This window comes from Bufo bufo, chromosome 5 (assembly GCF_905171765.1).
Source record: "Bufo bufo chromosome 5, aBufBuf1.1, whole genome shotgun sequence".
Classification (NCBI taxonomy): Eukaryota; Metazoa; Chordata; class Amphibia; order Anura; family Bufonidae; genus Bufo; species Bufo bufo.
Window position 1 is genome coordinate 409,285,672 of NC_053393.1, and position 27,709 is coordinate 409,313,380.

The following is a 27,709-nucleotide window of genomic DNA, read 5'->3' on the forward strand; positions in this document are numbered from 1 at the left end:
CGTCTTTCTGCAGTGTGCAGACTGAACAGGAGGTCAGGGATCAACTGGGTGGAAGACGATTCAGGAGACGATGAGGTCCTAGACCCCACATGGAATGAAGGTCGTGCCACTGACTTTCACAGTTCGGAGGAAGAGGCAGTGGTGAGACCGAGCCAACAGCGTAGCAAAAGACAAAGAGGGAGCAGTGGGCAAAAGCAGAACACCCGCCGCCAAGAGACTCCGCCTGCTACTGACCGCCGCCATCTGGGACCGAGCACCCCAAAGGTAGCTTCAAGGAGTTCCCTGGCGTGGCAGTTCTTCAAACAATGTGCTGATGACAAGACCCGAGTGGTTTGCACGCTGTGCCATCAGAGCATGAAGCGAGGCATTAACGTTCTGAACCTTAGCACAACCTGCATGACCAGGCACCTGCATGCAAAGCATGAACTGCAGTGGAGTAAACACCTTAAAAACAAGGAAGTCACTCAGGCTCCCCCTGCTACCTCTTCTGCTGCTGCCGCCTCGGCCTCTTCTTCTGCTGCCGCCGCCTCGGCCTCTTCCTCCGCCTCTGGAGGAACGTTGGCACCTGCCGCCCGGCAAACATAGGATGTACCACCAACACCACCACCTGCGTCACCAAGCATCTCAACCATGTCACACGGCAGCGTTCAGCTCTCCATCTCACAAACATTTGAGAGAAAGCGTAAATTCCCACCTAGCCACCCTCGATCCCTGGCCCTGAATGCCAGCATTTCTAAACTACTGGCCTATGAAATGCTGTCATTTAGGCTGGTGGACACAGACAGCTTCAAACAGCTCATGTCGCTTGCTGTCCCACAGTATGTTGTTCCCAGCCGGCACTACTTCTCCAAGAGAGCCGTGCCTTCCTTGCACAACCAAGTATCTGATAAAATCAAGTGTGCACTGCGCAACGCCATCTGTGGCAAGGTCCACCTAACCACAGATACGTGGACCAGTAAGCATGGCCAGGGACGCTATATCTCCCTAACTGCACACTGGGTAAATGTAGTGGCGGCTGGGCCCCAGGCGGAGAGCTGTTTGGCGCACGTCCTTCCGCCTCCAAGGATCGCAGGGCAACATTCTTTGCCTCCTGTCTCCTCCTCCTCCTACTCAGCTTCCTCCTCCTCTTCTTCCACCTGCTCATCCAGTCAGCCACACACCCTCACCACCAACTTCAGCACAGCCCAGGGTAAACGTCAGCAGGCCATTCTGAAACTCATATGTTTGGGGGACAGGCCCCACACCGCACAGGAGTTGTGGCGGGGTATAGAACAACAGACCGACGAGTGGTTGCTGCCGGTGAGCCTCAAGCCCGGCCTGGTGGTGTGCGATAATGGGCGAAATCTCGTTGCAGCTCTGGGACTAGCCGATTTGACGCACATCCCTTGCCTGGCGCATGTGCTGAATTTGGTGGTGCAGAAGTTCATTCGCAACTACCCCGACATGTCAGAGCTGCTGCATAAAGTGCAGGCCGTCTGTTCGCGCTTCCGGCGTTCGCATCCTGCCGCTATTCGCCTGTCTGCGCTACAGCGTAACTTCGGCCTTCCCACTCACCGCCTCATATGCGACGTGCCCACCAGGTGGAACTCCACCTTGCACATGCTGGACAGACTGTGCGAGCAGCAGCAGGCCATAGTGGAGTTTCAGCTGCAGCACGCACGGGTCAGTCGCACTGTGGATCAGACACACTTCACCACCAATGACTGGGCCTCCATGCGAGACCTGTGTGCCCTGTTGCGCTGTTTAGAGTACTCCACCAACATGGCCAGTGGCGATGACGCCGTTATCAGCGTTACAATACCACTTCTATGTCTCCTTGAGAAAACACTTAGGGTGATGATGGAAGAGGAGGTGGCCCAGGAGGAGGAGGAGGAAGAGGGGTCATTTTTAGCACTTTCAGGCCAGTCTCTTCGAAGTGACTCAGAGGGAGTTTTTTTGCAACAGCAGAGGCCAGGTACAAATGTGGCCAGACAGGGCCCACTACTGGAGGACGAGGAGGACGAGGATGAGGAGGAGGTGGAGGAGGATGAGGATGAAGCATGTTCACAGCGGGGTGGCACCCAACGCAGCTCGGGCCCATCACTGGTGCGTGGCTGGGGGGAAACACAGGACGATGACGATACGCCTCCCACAGAGGACAGCTTGTCCTTACCTCTGGGCAGCCTGGCACACTTGAGCGACTACATGCTGCAGTGCCTGCGCAACGACAGCAGAGTTGCCCACATTTTAACGTGTGCGGACTACTGGGTTGCAACCCTGCTGGATCCCCGGTACAAGGACAATGTGCCCACCTTACTTCCTGCACTGAAGCGTGTTAGTAAGATGCGCGAGTAGACGTTGGTAGACGCGCTACTGAGAGCATTCCCAAATGTCACAGGGAAACAAGTGGAAGCCCAAGGCGAAGGCAGAGGAGGAGCAAGAGGTCGCCAACGCAGCTGTGTCACGGCCAGCTCCTCTGAGGGCAGGGTTAGCATGGCAGAGATGTGGAAAAGTTTTGTCACCACGCCACAGCTAACTGCACCACCACCTGATACGGAACGTGTTAGCAGAAGGCAACATTTCACTAACATGGTGGAACAGTACCTGTGCACACCCCTCCACGTACTGACTGATGGTTCGGCCCCATTCAACTTCTGGATCTCCAAATTGTCCACGTGGCCAGAGCTAGCCTTTTATGCCTTGGAGGTGCTGGCCTGCCCAGCGGCCAGCGTTTTGTCTGAACGTGTATTCAGCACGGCAGGGGGCGTCATTACAGACAAACGCAGCCGCCTGTCCACAGCCAATGTGGACAAGCTGACGTTCATAAAATTGAACCAGGCATGGATCCCACAGGACCTGTCCATCCCTTGTGCAGATTAGACATTAACTACCTCCCCTTAACCATATATTATTGTACTCCAGGGCACTTCCTCATTCAATCCTATTTTTATTTTCATTTTACCATTATATTGCGGGGCAACCCAAAGTTCAATGAACCTCTCCTCTGTCTGGGTGCCGTGGCCTAAAAATATCTGACAGTGGCCTGTTCCAGTGGTGGGTGACATGAAGCCTTATTCTCTGCAATGGGACCATTCTCCTCTGTCTAGGTGCCGGGGCCTAAATATCTGACAGTGGCCTGTTCCAGTGTTGGGTGACGTGAAGCCTGATTCTCTGCAATGGAACCTCTCTCCTCTGTCTGGGTGCCGGGGCCTAAAAATATCTGACAGTGGCCTGTTCCAGTGTTGGGTGACATGAAGCATGATTCTCTGCTATGACATGAAGCCTGATTCTCTGCTATGGGACCTCTCTCCTCTGTCTGGGTGCCGGGGCCTAAACATATCTGACAGTGGCCTGTTCCAGTGTTGGGTGACATGAAGCATGATTCTCTGCTATGATATGAAGCCTGATTCTCTGCTATGGGACCTCTCTCCTCTGTCTGGGTGCCGGGGCCTAAACATATCTGACAGTGGCCTGTTCCAGTGTTGGGTGACGTGAAGCCTGATTCTCTGCTATGACATGAAACCTAAATCTCTGCTATGGGACCTTTCTCCTCTGTCTGGGTGCCGGGGCCTAAAAATATCTGACAATGGCCTGTTCCAGTGGTGGGTGACATGATGCCTTATTCTCTGCTATGACATGAAGCCTGATTCTCTGCTATGGGACCTCTCTCCAATTGATATTGGTTAATTTTTATTTATTTTATTTTTATTTTTATTTATTTCCCTATCCACATTTGTTTGCAAGGATTTACCTACATTTTGCTGCCTTTTGCAGCCCTCTAGCCCTTTCCTGGGCTGTTTTACAGCCTTTTTAGTGCCGAAAAGTTCGGGTCCCCATTGACTTCAATGGGGTTCGGGTTCGGGGCGAAGTTCGGGGCGAAGTTCGGATCCCGAACCCGAACATTTCCGGGAAGTTCGGCCGAACTTCTCGAACCCGAACATCCAGGTGTTTGCTCAACTCTAGTCACCAGTTTTATGGTGTCCTAACTAAGGGCAACATAAATAAGTGACTGATTCTCTTAGCACAATGCTGGGTCACTTTCTTTAATTGACCCAGTCAATCTGCCAACATCTTGTATTGAAAAGCTCCAGCTGATAATGATGAGTCATGAATATTTATGAGCTCCTGACTCTCCCCGCCCACCTGCTTCTGAATGACAGTTTGTTTCCATATAAACTCAGCAGCAGGTGGGCAGGGGAGTGGCTATAGCTCTGAATTAAATATACGCTGGACTCAATGACATCACGCCGGACTCAAATCAGCTCATTAGCATGCGGCATCTTTGTGTGTATATTATGAGATAACCATCTGTCACACCAGTAAGTGAATACATCTAAGGTACTTTTTAGTAGTTAATGATTGTATATAATTAGTTAGATTATAATCAAATATCCACATGACAGGTTCCCTTTAAGTAAATAAAAAAGTATATGTATTAGGTATTGACGCGTTTGTAAGAACACCGTAAAAAATAAAAATAAAAACTGTGTAAAAAACTGGCATTTTTTGTCACCTTACATCACAAAAAGTGCAATAGCAAGTGATCAAAAAGTCATACGCACCCCAAAATAGTGCCAATCAAACCGTCATCTCATCCCGCAAAAGTCTTACCCTACCTAAGATAATTGCCCAAAATCTGAAAAAAACTATGGCTCTCAGACTATGGAAACACTAAGACATGATTTTTTTGGTTTCAAAATTGAAATTATTGTGGAAAACTTACATAAATAAAAAAAGTTGACATATTAGGTATTGCCGCGTCCGTAATAACCTGCACTATAAAAATATCACATGACCTAACCCCTCAGGTGAATACTGTAAAAAAATAAAAATTAAAACTGTGTGAAAAAAGCAATTTTTTGTCACTTTACATCACAAAAATTTCAATAGTAAGCGATCAAAATTTCATATGCACCCCAAAATAGTGCCAATTTAAACCATCATCTCATCCCACAAAAATCGTACCCTACCTAAGATAATCGTCCTAAAACTGTCCTCAAATGTGACATGACAGCTTAAAATTATCCCAGTGAAATCTTCTTTCCAAAAACCATAGGCGTTCCTTTCCTTCTACATGATGCCATGTGCCAGTACAGCAGTTTACGACCACATATGGGGTGTTTCTGTAAACTACAGAATCAGGGCCATAAATATTGAGTTTTGTTTGGCTGTTAACCCTTGCTATGTAACTGGAAAATGGATTCAAATGGAAAATCTGCCAAAAAAGTGAAATTTTTAAATTTTATCTCTATTTTCCATTAATTCTTGTGGAGCACCTAAAGGGTTAATAAAGTTTTGAATACCTTGACGGGTGTAGTTTGTAAAATGGGGTTCATTTTTGGGTGGTTTATATTATGTAAGCCTCACAAAGTGACTTCAGACCTGAACTGGTCCTGAAAAAGTGGGTTTTAGAAATTTTCTGAACAATTTCAAGATTTGCTTCTAAACTTCTAAGCCTTCTAACGTCCCCAAAAAATAAAATGGCATTCACAAAATGATCTAAACATGAAATAGACATTTGGGAAATAAAAAGTAATAACTATTTTTGGAGGTATTACTATCAATTATAGTAGAGAAATTGAAATTTGGAAATTGGCTAATTTTTCCAAATTTTGGGTATATTTTGGCATATTTTTAATAAATATTTTTTATTTATTTTTTACTCAATTATACCATTATCATGAAGTATAATATGTTTACTGGATAAGTACAAGCGTTTTAAAGTTATCACCACATAAAATGACACATGTCAGATTTGCAAAAAATGGCCTGGTCCCTAAGGTGAAAAATGGCGGGGTCCTGAAGGGGTTAATAACACTGGACAGATATAATGCACTGAAGAAGAACATGTGCAATTGCTCAGTGTTTACAACAGAATGCTATTGGGGTGCTGTGCTAGCAATAAGCCTATAGTATGTAGAAACTTGAGGTTTTGAAAAAAAAATGCTGTCAAAGGTTCAAAGGACATTTTTTTTCTTGCAAGTGGCTGTTTTTTGTGGTTCTGCAGCAGCTGTAAGACATCCCCTGTATGCAGCACTGCGACCCAACCCCTTACCCCCTCAAAGCTTTCCGTGATCAAAGTCCTTCCTATTCTACGCAATTATTTCTTTGTTTTCTGTCCCTACATTGTCCCTGTAACATTAGGGACTTGCTTGTGACTCTGTATACAGTACAAGATCATTTTCTGATTATACCTAACACTGATTATATCTACCCACCCTCATCAGCAGCTCAACACAGATTGACATTCTGCAATTTCTGCCTGCTGACCCCAGATTGGCTGATGAGGCTGTTTTAAGCCTGTGAGCCAGTCAGGGAAAATCTTTGCCCTTGCTTCTCCCAGGGGATATGCGAATATCCTTTTTATTCCTCACACATGTTTTTTCCTGATGGTATGTGCAGTAAAATGGTGCTATGTGCCGTTCTTCTGGATTCGTCCAAAGTGAACCTGAAATGTTTGTTTTGTGGACAAATTTTTGTGAAATTCATAACAAACCCAGTTCGTTATGAACTGGTTTGCTGAGCCTAAATCATAAACTGAGGACACATATAAGGGAAAGACTGAGTCTTCTGTTGTTTTTGAATCCATTCCTGCTTCAACTTCAAAAAGGCATTAAAAATGAATGTGGAAACAAAGCATCATGAGCTATTCAACATTTCCTAAATTAAGGAAGATATAGCAATTGAACATAAATATGTGACTGATTGCTGACAGCTGGTGTCTTCTTACAATGTTTACCAGAAATAACTGGTGGTATTTCTGTTTATAGCATTCAGATGCATTAATATTCCCAAGGTTCCTTGAGTAAAGTAATGTCTAATCCATAAATGTTTGTCTTTCTGTATGAAGATTATGACTCTTACTTCTTGAGGATTAGCAATTTTGAGATTTTCTTTGATCACAAAGTAAAGTTATTAGAGCCTTATGCTTCAAAATGGTCCATCTGTTAAGATGCATTTCTCATGAGTTCTTTAAATTACTATAGGATTTGTTGGTGTGTTATTTTTGTTCACAGTCATTTTAATGTTAGTAGTAACATAATCAGTTTCATTATGTGCATTTCATGCCGTTTGCACAGATTTAAAGCTTGGTTGCTTCATCTAGTCTCATGCTTCTGAAGCAGCTGTTAGGCATTTAGCTAATATAATTCTAATCCATGTGAGGATTTGATTTGTCCATTCAAAGTTAGATGTATGCGTAGTCTTGGAAATAAAATCACTCTCTATTTATGACAGCAGTTTAGGTCTATAAGGTTGCCAGTCAGTATTCATTTATGTATTTAGGTCAGGCTTGCCTGGCTGTCTTTTAAAGCTAGAAATTGTTAGCAAAAAATAAGGTTAATCCCTCATTAGAACTCTAAATACATTTTACACATTAAAGTCTAATGCCAGACAATTCAGGTGTGACTGCAGTTAATCCATGCTATACTTAAAATCATACTGTCAGCTGAGATTTTGGGGTTGTCTTAAACAGTTGATGATGAATTTTTATGTCTATGCATCAAACAGAATCAAGAAGTCCATGCTTAATCTGTAACGTGTAGGTTTATACTAGAGATGAGCAAAGTTTTGGAAAATTTGATTCGGCTGCTTTGCAGAAATTTACAAAAAAATTTGCTTTGTGACGAATTACTTAGTCACGAAGTGCATTTTTATGCAAGTAGAGGGTGCAATGACAGGGAGCGGCAATAGCACTGCTCCCCATCATTGTACCCCTAAGATGCCGCATTCATACATGATTCTGGTATCTGAGAGTAAAAACAGCGTAAAATTAACAAAAAAAATATATATATATTTATCGCGTCCATATGCTTGCGACAGACTGGTCGGCGCCATCTTGCTTGAAGATCTGGCGCAAAATCTTGCGCAGCCTGAGATGATATCACAACGGCCGATGTGGTGACGTCATATGTCACCACGCACGGGATTTTGGCAGAGATCTTCAATCAATATGGCAGCGACCAGCACGTCGCGAGCAAATGAAGGAGGTAAGCATGATTTCTTTTTTTTTTTTTACACTATTTCAGGTTAAAGGGAACCTGTCATCAACTTTATGCTGACCTCACTGATGCTGAAATGCGTATTTCAGTGGTGTGTCACTCATGAGAACCAGCATCATAATCATTGCAGCACAGGCCCTGAAAAGAGTCAAATCTACCTGAGAATAGTCACGGTTATTCATGATCTCCTGCTCTCCCCGCCCATCTGCTGATGATTGGCAGTTCTCTCCTAGAGAGAAAGGGAGAAAACTAGGTAGAAGACTGTCAGTCATCAGCAGGTGGGCAGGAGAGCAGGAATTCATGAATAACCAGGACTCTTCTCAGGTGGCCGGGACTCTTTTCCAGGCCCAGTCTGCAATGATTGTGATGTTGGTTCTCGGCAACCACTTACTTTTAACTTATAAATGACAGACCGCTGACATCAACTCACCTGTCTCTACTTTATTCTGCTGTTAGTATGGGCAGCATAAAGTTGATGACAGGTTCCCTTTAAATCGATTCGCCACCACGAAGCACAAGGAAATTTGGCTTCACAGTGAATCAAATTTATCCTGAAATTTGCATCGAATTCCACTTCGTTGGATTCAATTCACTTATCTCTAGTTTACACTATGTTTATGGAATCCACACTGTTAAATTCATATAACATTTCCATAGTACATTATTAGCCAGATATGCCGCAATACTGTGATTTTGCCATATGCATGACTGTAAACCTTTGCTTCAACTGTAATAAGAAATGTAGTATATTTAACTCTTCAATATACTGTAACTGTATGCAAAAGAAGGCATACAAACATTTCCTCTTCTAACTTTCTTGATTTAAGATATTCCTAGTGGTGTGTGACCAGCTATGAAAACAAATAAAAATTAGCATTACTCTCTATGGTGTTTTTATGCAATAATGTATGTGTCTGTTCCATAATGTGTCAAATTGGTATACAGCAGCAAGAAATTGGAGTCCTTTGCTAAATTCACAGAAAGGTGAGCCAGCTGACAGATGTCAATGTAAACATCAGAGTGCTTCTTTAACAGAATAATATCGATTGTCACGTGCAACATTATTTCAGTTGTAGGGAAAAAGTACAACAATTTGAGAGGAAAAACATAAAAACAAATGTGAAGTTTGTCCAACATATTATTTTATATGGAACAGAAATAGTTTTTGCATCTACAAACTGCATGTTCTCATACAACACTTCAGCCACGAGGAACAAAGTTAGCTTCCTTCACATTTTTACCACTGCTTTCTCAACCACTTGTTCTCATTTGATCTGTGATGGTTGCCATTCCTAATGACAATTATATATGATAATTGCTTGTATTGAGCTAGGACCTGGACTTGACTTCTGCTTTGATCTGTAATCTGGGATGGGCTTTCATTGATGGGATGAAAATCGTTATTTGGAAAGAACAACCCTCAATGGTCACTGACATAACTTGAAACTGACAACATCAATTTTTAAATGTACTTAAAATCAGCTAATGAAAATTAGAAATTGCTTCTGAATTGTAGTTCAACAGAATATTTAAAAAACAAAAAAAATAAACCTAATGAAACTGGCCTGGGCAAAAATTATGGTATCCCTAGAAAAGATTGAAAATAATTTGACCATAGGGACATGTCAGTCAGTCTGCCTATTTGAAAGGTGAAAAGAATCACTATGCTGTTTGGTATTATGGTGTTTACCACACTGAACATGGACCAAATAAAGCAATATCCAAAGAGCTTGATGTTCCTGTTACTACAGCTGCATATATTATTCAGAAGTTTGAGGTCTACAAAGCTGTAGCCAACCTCAATGGACATAGCCACAAGAGGAAAATTGATGACAAATTGAAGAGATGGATAATTTGTTTGGTAACCAAAGAGCCCAGAACAACTTCCAGATAGATTAGGCAAAATAGGCTTAAAGGGATATTCCATTTTTTTTTATGTGCTTACACAAAAAATCATCCAATTTTCTAATAGTAATCTTTATTAATATATAGTGCAAACATATTCTACAGAGCTATACAATTCAAGGGTTCATGTACAAACAGTCAAAAAATTACATAGCAACAGACAAGTCAGTAATTCGAACAAAAGGAATGATTGCCCTGCTCACAAGAGCTTACAATCTATGAGAAGATAGGGGTGACAAAAAAGGTAAAAGTGCTTATTTTTGTACAATGATCTAGCTATATTGAGAAAATAAGGGAGTAGATATAAAGCTGCATGAGCCGATCAGCAGCTGATATCTGTAGTGATTCTGGGTGCATGGGTGCAATGGAGAGTTTGGTGGAGGACCAGGTTCATAAATGATGATAAATGGGCTATCTATGGAGAGGGGTTAGATCGGGGGATATGATAGGCCACCCTAAAAAGATGTGTGTGCCTAAAACTGTGTATATTGTGATTCAACCTAATTTTTTGGGGTAGGGTATTCCAGAGAAATGTTGCAGCTTCTAATAAATATGTATTTAAAATCCTGCCTAGATACCTTTCTTATATCTGGCAGTTGACCCCTATATGCAGTAGAATGGTAGTCCATGTAACAGTCCTACAGTGTGTAATGTAGCCATGGCCTAACTGAAAGATTTCATCAGTCATGTGACACTTTTCACATGATATATTTTTTGACACTTAGTAACAATTTTACATGACATACATATGCAGGGTCAACACACAGGACACAGTCATGTGATATGTAAACTAATGTTGGAAGAATTATTTTTATTGTGATTATTACACTAACTGCATTACTGTGTGTATTTACATGGCTCCCTCTCTCTCTAGGTGATTAGTGAAATGGCCGCCTGACAAAAGGTGATGTTGTAAAATGGTTGCCTGTCTCTAGGTGAAATTGTCATGTTGTTAATAAAATTTGGTTTTGGGGGCGGAGCTTCATGACTGAGCCGGATGCACGCGTCTGCCTGAGCTCCGGCACTGGCCGAACTATCCCAGGCTTTATCACAGCTTTCAGAACCCTAAAAATGGGCAAAACTACAAGAGACAAGTCTATCCACTGGGGTACCCCAAGAACCAACTCTTCACAAGGAAAATTTGAGAGCTTTATGAGAAGAGCTCCGGCTCTAGCTATGCAGCAAACACCCAAGATGGTGCCGGCCAGGAGAAACAAGACTACAGCTTCTGGGGAGGACAGATCTGAACAGGAGGGTGACAGTGAAATGGATATAACGCTCCCAAGGGAAGAGCAGGTGATATCCAAAACTTTCCTTAAATCACTACTCACACAATCTCTAGAACCAATATTAAAGGAGGACTTACACCATATGCATAATAGAATGGAGGTCCTAGAAACCTCCCAAACAGCAATTGTGGAGTTTAATACGGCGGTCTCCTCCAATATGGATAACTGCCAGGCACATGTTAATCATTTATATTCCTTGGTGGAAGATCAAGACAACTGGGGCCGCTGCAATAATCTACGCCTAAAAGGTCTCCCGGAGTGAATTGCCCCTGAGGCCATTATGACAACGCTGCACTCCATCTTTATCTCCCTGTTGGGACAAGACTCAGGAGATCTTTCTATGGACCGTGCCCATAGAGCCCTTCGTCTTCCTCCAAAGCCTCATGAGTAGGGTTGAGCGAACCCGAACTGTAAAGTTCGGGTTCGTACCGAACTTTAAGATTTTTGGACCCCGGACCCGAACCCAAACATTTTCGTAAAAGTTTGGGTTCGGGTTCGGTGTTTGCCGCTTTCTTGGCGCTTTTTGAATGGCTGCACAGCAGCCAATCAACAAGCATCATACTACTTGCCCCAAGAGGCCATCACAGCCATGCCTACTAATGGCATGGCTGTGATTGGCCAGAGCAGCATACGACCCAGGGTCTATATAAGCTTGGGTCACGTAGCGCTGCACGTCACTCTGCTGTTACAAGTGTAGGGAGAGGATGCTGCTGGACTTGTGATTTCAGGGAGAGCATAGGAGAGAATCTAACTGAGCGATCTACAGACAAATAGTTGTGTGGGTGCAGGGCACTATCGTTTTACTCTGCCCTGAGCTCATTGACCAAAAATACTAACATTTAAAATTCTGTTAGTTAGGTGGGTGGCGGCGGCGGCCATTTTATGCATGCTCAGTGCACCAGCACAGCATCTGAGCTTTTGGGACATTGCAAATCACCATTTTTTGGGGGCAAACTACAACATCTGTATTAGTCAGTGTGCAATTTAAGCTAGAAACACACCCATCATCTTCTGAGGTTTGAAAAACACACTTTTTTTTTCGAAAAACAGTATTTGCCAGATCTGCAAGTGTTAAATTCAAGTTTAATATATACAGCATTCATATTCTGTTAGCAAAAAAAAAACACTTTTTGGGCAATCTACATCATCTGTATTAGTCAGTGTGCAATTTAAGCTAGAAATACACCCATCATTTTCTGGGGTTTGAAAAACACACATTTTTTTTCCAAAAAAAATGTATTTGCCAGATCTGCAAGTGTTAAATTCAAGTTAAATATATACATCATTCATATACTGTTAGCAAAAAAAGACTTTTTGGGCAATCTACAACATTTGTATTAGTCAGTGTGCAATTTAAGCTAGAAATACACCCATCATTTTCTGGGGTTTGAAAAAACTTATTTGACAAAAAAATATAAGCAAGATATTGCTGCATTTGTGGGAGGGGAGGCTGATTACAAGGCTATTTATATGTACCTGTGGGCCCAGGCTGGCTGATTACTAGGCAATTTCTAGGCACCTGTGGGCCCAGGCTGACGCCGATTCAGCTGATTTCACTACCTCTGAGTCAGCTCTAGGATACAGCAGCATGGTGTGGAGGCTCCTTACGGCTGGGCGATGGCAGAATGTCTCAGGAGGGCGCTGGTATTTATGGTAGGATCGGAGTTGTTTGCACGGGACCCACGCTGCGGTCCCCGACATGTAGCGCTCTGGGATGAAGCAGACTTTGGGCGCTAATGGTCGAACGATGGTTGTTAGTATTGTTTGTCCGGCTATTCATAGGCCTGGTGGGGCCATTGCATACAGTTATTGGGGTAGCATGTGCTTAGAGTAGGTATGGTTGTATGTTTTCTGATACCTGGTTTACATGCGGGGTGCGTGTCTGCAGTTGGCTCAAGCTATGCATGCTGTGTTTAAGTGATGGTAAATGTGGATCAACTGTTGATTTAAGAAAAAAAAATGCAGCAGCATCGTGTGGAGGATCGTTCACGCCTGGGCAACGGCAGAAAGTGCCAGGCAAGTGCTGGTGTTCACGGTAGAATCAGACTTGTTTGCACGAGACCCATATTGCGGTCTGCACATTTGCTGGGACAAAGCAGAGTTGGGCGCTAATGGTCAAATGACTGTTGTTAGTATATTTTGTCCGGTTGTTTAGGGGCTTGTTGGGGGCTATTGCATATTGTTATTGGTGTAAGCATGTGCCTATAAAAGGTATGGTTTTCTGATACCTGTTACATATGGGACGCGTGTCTCCAAGCTACGCACGCTGTGTTTAAGTGATGGTATTTTATCCATTTAGTTTTTGGAAGGGTCATGGATAGAGTTGAGCGAACACCTGGATGTTCGGGTTCGAGAAGTTCGGCCGAACTTCCCGGAAATGTTCGGGTTCGGGATCCGAACCCGACCCGAACTTCGTCCCGAACCCGAACCCCATTGAAGTCAATGGGGACCCGAACTTTTCGGCACTAAAAAGGCTGTAAAACAGCCCAGGAAAGGGCTAGAGGGCTGCAAAAGGCAGCAAAATGTAGTTAAATCCCCTGCAAACAAATGTGGATAGGGAAATGAATTAAAATAAAAATAAAATAAATAAAAATTAACCAATATCAATTGGAGAGAGGTCCCATAGCAGAGAATCTGGCTAAATGTCAGCAGAGAATCAGTCTTCATGTCATAGCAGAGAATCAGGCTTCACGTCACCCACCACTGGAACAGTCCATTGTCAGATATTTAGGCCCAGGCACCCAGGCAGAGGAGAAAGGTCCCATAGCAGAGAATCTGGCTTCATGTCAGCAGAGAATCAGTCTTCATGTCATAGCAGAGAATCAGGCTTCACGTCACCCACTACTGGAACAGTCCATTGTCAGATATTTAGGCCCAGGCACCCAGGCAGAGGAAAGAGGTCCCATAACATAGAATCTGGCTTCATGTCAGCAGAGTATCAGTCTTCATGTCATAGCAGAGAATCATGCTTCACATCACCCACCACTGGAACAGTCCATTGTCAGAAATTTAGGCCCAGGCACCCAGGCACCCAGGCAGAGGAGAGAGGTCCCATAGCAGAGAATCTGGCTTCATGTCAGCAGAGAATCAGTCTTCATGTCATAGCAGAGAATCAGGCTTTACGTCACCCACCACTGAAACAGTCCATTGTCAGATATTTAGGCCCCGGCACCCAGGCAAAGGAGAGAGGTCCCATAGCAGAGAATCTGGCTTCATGTCAGCAGAGAATCAGTCTTCATGTCATAGCAGAGAATCAGGCTTCACGTCACCCACCACTGGAACAGTCCATTGTCAGATATTTAGGCCCAGGCACCCAGGCAGAGGAGAGAGGTCATATAGCAGAGAATCTGGCTTCATGTCAGCAGAGAATCAGTCTTCATGTCATAGCAGAGAATCAGGCTTCACGTCACCCACCACTGGAACAGTCCATTGTCAGATATTTAGGCCCCGGCACCCAGGCAGAGGAAAGAGGTCCCATAGCAGAGAATCTGGCTTCATGTCAGCAGAGAATCAGTCTTCATGTCACCCACCACTGGAACAGTCCATTGTCAGATATTTAGGCCCAGGCACCCAGGCAGAGGAGAGAGGTCCCATAGCAGAGAATCTGGCTTCATGTCAGCAGAGAATCAGTCTTCATGTCATAGCAGAGAATCAGGCTTCACGTCACCCACCACTGGAACAGTCCATTGTCAGATATTTATCCCCAGGCACCCAGGCAGAGGAGAGAGGTCCCATAGCAGAGAATCAGTCTTCATGTCATAGCAGAGAATCAGTCTTCATGTCATAGCAGAGAATCAGGCTTCACGTCACCCACCACTGGAACAGTCCATTGTCAGATATTTAGGCCCCGGCACCCAGGCAAAGGAGAGAGGTCCCATAGCAGAGAATCTGGCTTCATGTCAGCAGAGAATCAGTCTTCATGTCACCCACCACTGGAACAGTCCATTGTCAGATATTTAGGCCCAGGCACCCAGGCAGAGGAGAGAGGTCCTATAGCAGAGAATCTGGCTTCATGTCAGCAGAGAATCAGTCTTCATGTCATAGCAGAGAATCAGGCTTCACGTCACCCACCACTGGAACAGTCCATTGTCAGATATTTAGGCCCAGGCACCCAGGCAGAAGAGAGAGGTCCCATAGCAGAGAATCTGGCTTCATGTCAGCAGAGAATAAGTCTTCATGTCATAGCAGAGAATCAGGCTTCACGTCACCCACCACTGGAACAGTCCATTGTCAGATATTTAGGCCCAGGCACCCAGGCAGAGGAGAGAGGTCCCATAGCAGAGAATCTGGCTTCATGTCAGCAGAGAATCAGTCTTCATGTCATAGCAGAGAATCAGGCTTCACGTCACCCACCACTGGAACAGTCCATTGTCAGATATTTATCCCCAGGCACCCAGGCAGAGGAGAGAGGTCCCATAGCAGAGTATCAGTCTTCATGTCATAGCAGAGAATCAGGCTTCACGTCACCCACCACTGGAACAGTCCATTGTCAGATATTTATCCCCAGGCACCCAGGCAGAGGAGAGAGGTCCCATAGCAGAGTATCAGTCTTCATGTCATAGCAGAGAATCAGTCTTCATGTCATAGCAGAGAATCAGGCTTCACGTCACCCACCACTGGAACAGTCCATTGTCAGATATTTAGGCCCAGGCACCCAGGCAGAGGAGAGAGGTCCCATAGCAGAGAATCTGGCTTCATGTCAGCAGAGAATCAGTCTTCATGTCATAGCAGAGAATCAGGCTTCACGTCACCCACCACTGGAACAGTCCATTGTCAGATATTTAGGCCCAGGCACCCAGGCAGAGGAGAGAGGTCCCAAAACATAGAATCTGGCTTAATGTCAGCAGAGAATCAGTCTTCATGTCATAGCAGAGAATCATGCTTCACGTCACCCACCACTGGAACAGTCCATTGTCAGATATTTAGGCCCAGGCACCCAGGCACCCAGGCAGAGGAGAGAGGTCCCATAGCAGAGAATCTGGCTTCATGTCAGCAGAGAATCAGTCTTCATGTCATAGCAGAGAATCAGGCTTCACGTCACCCACCACTGAAACAGTCCATTTTCAGATATTTAGGCCCCGGCACCCAGGCAAAGGAGAGAGGTCCCATAGCAGAGAATCTGGCTTCATGTCAGCAGAGAATCAGTCTTCATGTCATAGCAGAGAATCAGGCTTTACGTCACCCACCACTGGAACAGTCCATTGTCAGATATTTAGGCCCAGGCACCCAGGCAGAGGAGAGAGGTCCTATAGCAGAGAATCTGGCTTCATGTCAGCAGAGAATCAGTCTTCATGTCATAGCAGAGAATCAGGCTTCACGTCACTCACCACTGGAACAGTCCATTGTCAGATATTTAGGCCCAGGCACCCAGGCAGAGGAGAGAGGTCCCATAGCAGAGAATCTGGCTTCATGTCAGCAGAGAATCAGTCTTCATGTCATAGCAGAGAATCAGGCTTCACGTCACCCACCACTGGAACAGTCCATTGTCAGATATTTAGGCCCAGGCACCCAGGCAGAGGAGAGAGGTCCCATAGCAGAGAATCTGGCTTCATGTCAGCAGAGAATCAGTCTTCATGTCATAGCAGAGAATCAGGCTTCACGTCACCCACCACTGGAACAGTCCATTATCAGATATTTAGGCCCAGGCACCCAGGCAGAGGAGAGAGGTCCCATAGCAGAGAATCTGGCTTCATGTCAGCAGAGAATCAGTCTTCATGTCATAGCAGAGAATCAGGCTTTACGTCACCCAACATTGGAACAGTCCATTGTCATATAATTTAGGCCCCGGCACCCAGACAGAGGAGAGAGGTCCCATAACATAGAATCTGGCTTCATGTCAACGACTCAGCAGAGAATCAGTCTTCATGTCATAGCAGAGAATCAGGCTTCATGTCACCCACCACTGGAACAGGCCACTGTCAGATATTTTTAGGCCCCGGCACCCAGACAGAGGAGAGGTTCATTCAACTTTGGGTTGCCCCGCAATATAATGGTAAAATGAAAATAAAAATAGGATTGAATGAGGAAGTGCCCTGGAGTACAATAATATATAGTTAAGGGGAGGTAGTTAATGTCTAATCTGCACAAGGGATGGACAGGTCCTGTGGGATCCATGCCTGGTTCATTTTTATGAACGTCAGCTTGTCCACATTGGCTGTAGACAGGCGGCTTCGTTTGTCTGTAATCACGCCCCCTGCCGTGCTGAATACACGTTCAGACAAAACGCTGGCCGCCGGGCAGGCCAGCACCTCCAAGGCATAAAAGGCTAGCTCTGGCCACGTGGACAATTTGGAGACCCAGAAGTTGAATGGGGCCGAACCATCAGTCAGTACGTGGAGGGGTGTGCACAGGTACTGTTCCACCATGTTAGTGAAATGTTGCCTCCTGCTAACACGTTCCGTATCAGGTGGTGGTGCAGTTAGCTGTGGCGTGGTGACAAAACTTTTCCACATCTCTGCCATGCTAACCCTGCCCTCAGAGGAGCTGGCCGTGACACAGCTGTGTTGGCGACCTCTTTCTCCTCCTCTGCCTTCGCCTTGGGCTTCCACTTGTTCCCCTGTGACATTTGGGAATGCTCTCAGTAGCGCGTCTACCAACGTGCGCTTGTACTCGCGCATCTTCCTATCACGCTCCAGTGTAGGAAGTAAGGTGGGCACATTGTCTTTGTACCGGGGATCCAGCAGGGTGGCAACCCAGTAGTCCGCACACGTTAAAATGTGGGCAACTCTGCTGTCGTTGCGCAGGCACTGCAGCATGTAGTCGCTCATGTGTGCCAGGCTGCCCAGAGGTAAGGACAAGCTGTCCTCTGTGGGAGGCGTATCGTCATCGTCCTCCGTTTCCCCCCAGCCATGCACCAGTGATGGGCCCGAGCTGCGTTGGGTGCCACCCCGCTGTGAACATGCTTCATCCTCATCCTCCACCTCGTCCTCGTCCTCCTCATCCTCATACTCCAGTAGTGGGCCCTGTCTGGCCACATTTGTACCTGACCTCTGCTGTTGCAAAAAACCTCCCTCTGAGTCACTTCTAAGAGACTGGCCTGAAAGTGCTAAAAATGACCCCTCTTCCTCCTCCTCCTCCTCCTGGGCCACCTACTCTTCCATCATCGCCCTAAGTGTTTTCTCAAGGAGACATAGAAGTGATATTGTAACGCTGATAACGGCGTCATCGTCACTAGCCATGTTGGTGGAGTACTCGAAACAGCGCAACAGGGCACACAGGTCTCGCATGGAGGCCCAGTCATTGGTGGTGAAGTGGTGCTGTTCCGCAGTGCGACTGACCCGTGCGTGCTGCAGCTAAAACTCCACTATGGCCTGCTGCTGCCCGCACAGTCTGTCCAGCATGTGCAAGGTGGAGTTCCACCTGGTGAGCACGACACATATGAGGCGGTGAGCAGGAAGGCCGAAGTTACGCTGTAGCGCAGACAGGTGAGCAGCGGCAGGATGTGAACGCCGGAAGCGTGCACAGACGGCCTGCACTTTATGCAGCAGCTCTGACATGTTGGGGTAGTTGTGAATGAACTTCTGCACCACCAAATTCAGCACATGCGCCATGCAAGGGATGTGCGTCAAACCGGCTAGTCCCAGAGCTGCAACAAGATTTCGCCCATTATCGCACACCACCAGGCCGGGCTTGAGGCTCACCGGCAGCAACCACTCGTCTGTCTGTTGTTCAATACCCCGCCACAACTCCTGTGCGGTGTGGGGCCTGTCCCCCAAACATATGAGTTTCAGAATGGCCTGCTGACGTTTACCCCGGGCTGTGCTGAAGTTGGTGGTGAAGGTGTGTGGCTGACTGGATGAGCAGGTGGAAGAAGAGGAGGAGGAAGCCAAGTAGGAGGAGGCTACAGGAGGCAAAGAATGTTGCCCTGCGATCCTTGGCGGCGGAAGGACGTGCGCAAAAGAGCTCTCCGCCTGGGGCCCAGCTGCCACTACCTTTACCCAGTGTGCAGTTAGGGAGATATAGCGTCCCTGGCCGTGCTTACTGGTCCACGTATCTGTGGTTAGGTGGACCTTGCCACAGATGGCGTTGCGCAGTGCACACTTGATTTTATCGGATACTTGGTTGTGCAGGGAAGGCACGGCTCTCTTGGAGAAGTAGTGGCGGCTGGGAACAACATACTATGGGACAGCAAGCGACATGAGCTGTTTGAAGCTGTCTGTGTCCACCAGCCTGAATGACAGCATTTCATATGCCAGTAGTTTAGAAATGCTGGCATTCAGGGCCAGGGATCGAGGGTGGCTAGGTGGGAATTTACGCTTTCTCTCAAATGTTTGTGAAATAAAGAGCTGAACGCTTCCGTGTGACATGGTGGAGATGCTTGGTGACAGAGGTGGTGGTGTTGGTGATACATCCTCTGTTTGCTGGGTGGCAGGTGCCAACGTTCCTCCAGAGGCGGAGGAAGAGGTCCAGGCAGCAGCAGAAGAGGTAGCAGGGGGAGCCTGAGTGACTTCCTTGTTTTTAAGGTGTTTACTCCACTGCAGTTCATGCTTTGCATGCAGATGCCTAGTCATGCAGGTTGTGCTAAGGTTCAGAACGTTAATGCCTCGCTTCAGGCTCTGATGGCACAGCGTGCAAACCACTCGGGTCTTGTCGTCAGCACATTGTTTGAAGAACTGCCACGCCAGGGAACTCCTTGAAGCTGCCTTTGGGGTGCTCGGTCCCAGATGGCGGTGGCCAGTAGCAGGCGAACTCTCTTGGCGGCGGGTGTTCTGCTTTTACTCCCTGCTCCCTCTTTTGCTACGCTGTTGGCTCGGTCTCACCACTGCCTCTTCCTCTGAACTCTGAAAGTCAGTGGCACGACCTTCATTCCATGTGGGGTCTAGGACCTCATCGTCCCCTGCATCGTCTTCCTCCCTGACCTCCTGTTCAGTCTGCTCACTGCAGAAAGACGTAGCAGTTGGCACTTGTGTTTCATCATCATCAGAGACGTGCTGAGGTGGTATTCCGATGTATTCTATGTCTTCCACCGCTGGGGAAGGGCTAGGTGGATGCCCTTGGGAAACCCTGCCAGCAGAGTCTTCAAACAGCATAAGAGACTGCTGCATAACTTGAGGCTCAGACAGTTTCCTTGATATGCATGGGGGTGATGTGACAGACTGATGGGCTTGGTTTTCAGGCGCCATCTGTGCGCTTTCTGCAGAAGACTGGGTGGGAGATAATGTGAACGTGCTGGATCCACTGTCGGCCACCCAATTGACTAATGCCTGTACCTGCTCAGGCCTTACCATCCTTAGAACGGCATTGGGCCCCACCAAATATCGCTGTAGATTATGGCGGCTACTGGGACCTGAGGTAGTTGGTTAACTAGGACGTGTGGCAGAATGGCTACGTCCTCTCCAAGCACCAGAGGGTCCACTAACACCTCCACGACCATGTCCACGTCCGCGTCCCTTACTAGATGTTTTCCTCATTGTTACCGTTCACCACAATAAGAAAAAAATTATTTGGCCCAATGTATTGAATTCAAATTCAGGCCTTTTTTTACAGGCACCTAACACTATCTGGCTATCTATTTATGTACCGTATTACACTAATAATTGCACAGCAGTAACCACAGATTTAGCTGAATATAAATTGTAGGCCTAGTATTTAGTCCCTGGATGAAAGGTTTCCTTTTACGGACAGAATTACCACTGGAGATGCACTGTAGCGTGTGAAGTTATTGAGGATGACCCTATCAGCACTTGAATTTGCACCTTGAATGTAATATACCCTTTTACGGACAGAAATACACTATGTGAGATGCACAAAAGTGCGTGCAAATTGCTTTCAGCAATTGTAATTTAACAGTTTGTGTAATATACCCTTTTATGGACAGATTTAAACTTGGCCTGCAACAGCAGAAACCACTGATTTAGGGTATTGCTATTTTGGGAATTGAATTTCAACCCAGAACAAAAACTATGCTTTGACGGACACTAAAAAACTTGTCCAGCCACAGCTGGAACATAAGATTTAGGGTATTGCTATTTTGGCAATTGAATTTCACCCCAGAAAAAAATATATCCTTTGCCAGACAGCATTATTATTACACTTGGCTAGCCACAGCTGGAACACCAGATTTAGGGAATTGCTATTTTTGCAAGTGAATTTCAACCCTCAATAAAATATAGAAAATTCTATCCTGAGTTTCTAGGGATGACAATAAACACAGCCAAACCCCTGATGTAGGATATAGCAAAAAATAAAAAATACTATTGATGGTTAAATGGACTTGGTGGCAGCTTGTGCTGGCGCACCACAAGACACAAAATGGCCGCCGATCACCCCAGAAAAAAGTGACAGAAAAACGCTCTGGGCAGCCTAAAAACAGTGAGCAATTAACTAGCAGAAGTTGAATGATTCACAGCTGTAGATCGATCACTTCATTAAGTGTTTTTGCTGAGTTAATCCCTGCCTAATCTCGCCCTAACAGCAGCTGCATCCTCTCCCTACACTGATCAGAGCAGAGTGACGTACGGCGCTACGTGACTCCAGCTTAAATAGAGGCTGGGTCACATGCTGCACTGGCCAATCACAGCCATGCCAATAGTAGGCATGGCTGTGATGGCCTCTTGGGGCAAGTAGTATGATGCTTGTTGATTGGCTGCTTCGCAGTCTTTCAAAAAGCGCCAAGAAAGCACCGAACCCGAAATTTTACGTAAATGTTCGGGTCTGTGTAACGAACACCCAAAAATTCGGTACGAACCCGAACTGTACAGTTCGGGTTCGCTCATCCCTATATATGGGGGTCAGAGAATCTATCTCTGTCTAATCAACTTCAATCCCACTCTATTCTCAATGATCTCTCCCCTTTACATATTATGTATCTAACTAGTTATATAAAAAATATGCCACACCTTCCCATATAACTCATGAGCAATCCATCTTTAAAAATTTGCCTTAGAAAAGGCAGAACCCAAAAGGAAACTTTCTAAGATGTACTCACTTTTGCTTCCCAAAGCACAAAACTTAGAATACTGGTTTATAAAGTGGGAATGTGATATTGGACATCAATTGTCTGAAACTGAGGTTAAAACTGCCTTTTCCCTCGCTACGAAAGTTTATCGATGTGTGAAGCTACAAGAAAATTACTTTTAATTACTAACCAGATGGCACTACACTCAGATTCGGAAAAATATTTCCAGGCAATGATCCTACCTGTTGGAGATGTGGCAGAGAGAGGGGCTCCGTTATTCACATCTGGTGGCAGTGCCCTAGGATATCAGAATTCTGGACACTAGTACAAAAAGAACTAAAGAAAATCTGGGGGTTGGATATCCCATTAACACCAAAAATCTACCTTCTAGGAATTTTCTCTGAATTACAGATCCCTAACACTACTAAAGCTTTATTACATCCTCTTTTGGCAATAGCCAGATTACTGATCGCAGGTCACTGGAAGATGGAGGAGCCTCCCTCTCTGGCTCATTGGCAGGCCAAAGGGGACTTCTTGGGAACTCTACTCTTCAGGCAAGTTTAATAAGGTTTGGGAGCCCTGGCCAAAATATAGGAATTACTCTGATAAATGCTGAGATTATCTACTTGTGTTAACTTAGTAATACACAAACCTCTCAAATGGCTAGAAATCCTCAGTCCCTGACAAGATATCAGGAATAGACCAAAGGTGGCCTATAGATATCTTTCCTCACCCCCCCCCCCCCTTCCCTTCTTTTTCTGGAACTCTCTCCCCCCTCCCCCTCCGATACTCCAAAACTCTATTTCTTTTTCAAGATTTATTTTATATTTTTATCTGTATCAGCCACTATATGTTACGCAGTATCTTTAATATTATTGCAATATGTTCCTTAGAGTTTGATATAAGAGTGTATGATTCACTGGTGTGAAAGCTCTCTGTGAAGATACAATAGAAATGTGTACTACACTTTAGAACACCGATGTAACATTTACCTCTTGTATTATTTGTATCATTTTTTTTTTTTATATATATATTACTTTAATAAAAAGAATTGTAAAAAAAAAATTGTGTTAAAAAAAACAAACACAGATTGTTTCTACACAAACTGACAAAAACGATGAGATGCTGTTGCAGGCAGTAGTAGAGTATATACTATACTTGCTCTGATCCTCAATACACTACTATTCACCTATTAGATACATGGACAGCTAACTGAAAGCCAGGTTACATGATACTGATGAGGGTCCCACAAAAGCTCACATGACTGATGCCATGTTTAGTGCTATCCAGCTGTCCAATAGATGCATTTTACATGACTAAAATTGTCTATACCATTTTTTATATTTAGAGAAAGTATACTGTATGAATGTAATAAAGGCCTACAAGCAACATTTTAAATAGAAGTATGTTAGAAAATTGCTCAACATCATATTCTCTAGATAAATAAAATCATTAAAACCAGAATACTTCTTTAACTAGTTAGGCTCCTGAATGGGATCACCCTTAACCGGGTGGTTATTCTGCTATAGACGGGGCCCCTGTAGTTATAGGGTTGTTGCAAGCATTTTGGGCAGATCTTGCTGAACTGTGTAGCTAGCACCAAGTGTGGCAGTGAGTGCGCAGTGTGCTAGATAAGTTACCTGTGTCCGTGTGAGTCCTTGTACACTACATGTATCTTTTACAGAGTTGAAAGTCTTATTAGGGTTCTAAAATCAAGTATGTCCCCATATTTCTGACACCACCATTCTCTTGCAATTAAAGGTCAGAATGAGGTTTGTTATGTAAATTAGAGCTACATAAAAAGGCTACTAATTAGAGTTAAGCGAACACCTGGATGTTCGGGTTCGAGAAGTTCGGCCAAACTTCCCGGAAATGTTCGGGTTCGGGATCCGAACCCGATCCGAACTTCGTCCCGAACCCGGACCCCATTGAAGTCAATGGGGACCCGAACTTTTGGGCACTAAAAAGGCTGTAAAACAGCCCAGGAAAGAGCTAGAGGGCTGCAAAAGACAGCAACATGTAGGTAAATCCCCTGCAAACAAATGTGGATAGGGAAATGAATTAAAATTAAAATTAAAAAAATAAAAATGAACCAATATCAAATGGACAGAGGTCCCATAGCAGAGAATCTGGCTTCACGTCAGCAGAGAATCAGTCTCTTCATGCCATAGCAGAGAATCTGGCTTCATATCAGCGCAGAATCAGTCTTCATGTCATAGCAGAGAATCTGGCTTCACGTCACCCACCACTGGAACAGGCCACTGTCACACATTTAGGCCCCGGCACCCAGACAGAGGAGAGCGGTCCCGTAACAGATAATCTGGCCTTATGTCAGCGCAGAATCTGTCTTCATGTCATAGCAGAGAATCAGGCTTCACGTCACCCACCACTGGAACAGGCCACTGTCACACATTTAGGCCCCGGCACCCAGACAGAGGAGAGCGGTCCCGTAACAGAGAATCTGGCCTTATGTCAGCGCAGAATCTGTCTTCATGTCATAGTAGAGAATCAGGCTTCACGTCACCAACCACTGGAACAGGCCACTGTCACACATTTAGGCCCAGGCACCCAGGCAGAGGAGAGAGGTCCCGTAACAGAGAATCTGGCCTTATGTCAGCGCAGAATCTGTATTCATGTCATAGCAGAGAATCAGGCTTCACGTCACCCACCACTGGAACAGGCCACTGTCACACATTTAGGCCCAGGCACCCAGGCAGAGGAGAGAGGTCCCGTAACAGAGAATCTGGCCTTATGTCAGCGCAGAATCTGTATTCATGTCATAGCAGAGAATCAGGCTTCACGTCACCCACCACTGGAACAGGCCACTGTCACACATTTAGGCCCCGGCACCCAGACAGAGGAGAGAGGTCCCGTAACAGAGAATCTGGCCTTATGTCAGCGCAGAATCTGTCTTCATGTCATAGCAGAGAATCAGGCTTCACGTCACCCACCACTGGAACAGGCCACTGTCACACATTTAGGCCCAGGCACCCAGGCAGAGGAGAGAGGTCCCGTAACAGAGAATCTGGCCTTATGTCAGCGCAGAATCTGTATTCATGTCATAGCAGAGAATCAGGCTTCACGTCACCCACCACTGGAACAGGCCACTGTCACACATTTAGGCCCCGGCACCCAGACAGAGGAGAGCGGTCCCGTAACAGAGAATCTGGCCTTATGTCAACGCAGAATCTGTATTCATGTCATAGCAGAGAATTAGGCTTCACGTCACCCACCACTGGAACAGGCCACTGTCACACATTTAGGCCCCGGCACCCAGACAGAGGAGAGGTTCATTCAACTTTGGGTTGCCCCGCAATATAATAGTAAAATTAAATTAAAAATAGTATTGAATGAGGAAGTGCCCTGGAGTAGAATAATATATTGTTAAGGGGAGGTAGTTAATATATAATCTGCACAAGGGATGGACAGGTCCTGTGGGATCCATGCCTGGTTCATTTTTATGAACGTCAGCTTGTCCACATTGGCTGTAGACAGGCGGCTGCGTTTGTCTGTAATGATGCCCCCTGCCGTGCTGAATACACGTTCAGACAAAACGCTGGCCGCCGGGCAGGCCAGCACCTCCAAGGCATAAAAGGCTAGCTCTGGCCACGTGGACAATTTGGAGACCCAGAAGTTGAATGGGGCCGAACCATCAGTCAGTACGTGGAGGGGTGTGCACAGGTACTGTTCCACCATGTTAGTGAAATGTTGCCTCCTGCTAACACGTTCCGTATCAGGTGGTGGTGCACTTAGCTGTGGCGTGTTGACAAAACTTTTCCACATCTCTGCCATGCTAACCCTGCCCTCAGAGGAGCTGGGCGTGACACAGCTGCGTTGGCGACCTCTTGCTCCTCCTCTGCCTTCGCCTTGGGCTTCCACTGGTTCCCCTGTGACATTTGGGAATGCTCTCAGTAGCGCGTCTACCAACGTGCGCTTGTACTCGCGCATCTTCCTATCACGCTCCAGTGTAGGAAGTAAGGTGGGCACATTGTCTTTGTACCGGGGATCCAGCAGGGTGGCAACCCAGTAGTCCGCACACGTTAAAATGCGGGCAACTCTGCTGTCGTTGCGCAGGCACTGCAGCATGTAGTCGCTCATGTGTGCCAGGCTGCCCAGAGGTAAGGACAAGCTGTCCTCTGTGGGAGGCGTATCGTCATCGTCCTGTGTTTCCTTCCAGCCACGCACCAGTGATGGGCCCGAGCTGTTTTGGGTGCCACCCCGCTGTGAACATGCTTCATCCTCATCCTCCTCCACCTCCTCCTCATCCTCGTCCTCCTCGTCCTCCAGTAGTGGGCCCTGTCCGGCCACATTTGTACCTGGCCTCTGGTGTTGCAAAAAACCTCCCTCTGAATCACTTCGAAGAGACTGGTCTGAAAGTGCTAAAAATGACCCCTCTTCCTCCTCTTCCTCCTGGGCCACCTCCTCTTCCATCATCAAGTGTTTTCTCAAGGAGACATAGAAGTGGTATTGTAACGCTGATATTGGCGTCATCGCCACTGGCCATGTTGGTGGAGTACTCGAAACAGCGCAACAGGGCACACAGGTCTCGCATGGAGGCCCAGTCATTGGTGGTGAAGTGGGTCTGATCCACAGTGCGACTGACCCGTGCGTGCTGCAGCTGAAACTCCACTATGGCCTGCTGCTGCTCGCACAGTCTGTCCAGCATATGCAAGGTGGAGTTCCACCTGGTGGGCACGTCGCATATGAGGCGGTGAGCGGGAAGGCCGAAGTTATGCTGTAGCGCAGACAGGCGAGCAGCGGCAGGGTGTGAACGCCGGAAGCGCGAACAGACGGCCTGCACTTTATGCAGCAGCTCTGACATGTCGGGGTAGTTGCGAATGAACTTCTGCATCACCAAATTCAGCACATGCGCCAGGCAAGGGATGTGTGTCAAACCGGCTAGTCCCAGAGCTGCAACGAGATTTCGCCCATTATCGCACACCACCAGGCCGGGCTTGAGGCTCACCGGCAGCAACCACTCGTCGGTCTGTTGTTCTATACCCCGCCACAACTCCTGTGCGGTGTGGGGCCTGTCCCCCAAACATATGAGTTTCAGAATGGCCTGCTGACGTTTACCCCGTGCTGTGCTGAAGTTGGTGATGAAGGTGTGTGGCTGACTGGATGAGCAGGTGGAAGAAGAGGAGGAGGAAGCTGAGTAGGAGGAGGAGGAGACAGGAGGCAAAGAATGTTGCCCTGCGACCCTTGGCGGCGGAAGGACGTGCGCCAAACAGCTCTCCGCCTGGGGCCCAGCCGCCACTACATTTACCCAGTGTGCAGTTAGGGAAATATGGCGTCCCTGGCCGTGCTTACTGGTCCACGTATCTGTGGTTAGGTGGACCTTGCCACAGATGGCGTTGCGCAGTGCACACTTGATTTTATCGGACACTTGTTTGTGCAGGGAAGGCACGGCTTTCTTGGAGAAGTAGTGGCGGCTGGGAACAACATACTGTGGGACAGCAAGTGACATGAGCTGTTTGAAGCTGTGTGTGTCCACCAGCCTAAATGACAGCATTTCATAGGCCAGTAGTTTAGAAATGCTGGCATTCAGGGCCAGGGATCGAGGGTGGCTAGGTGGGAATTTACGCTTTCTCTCAAATGTTTGTGAGATGGAGAGCTGAACGCTGCCGTGTGACATGGTT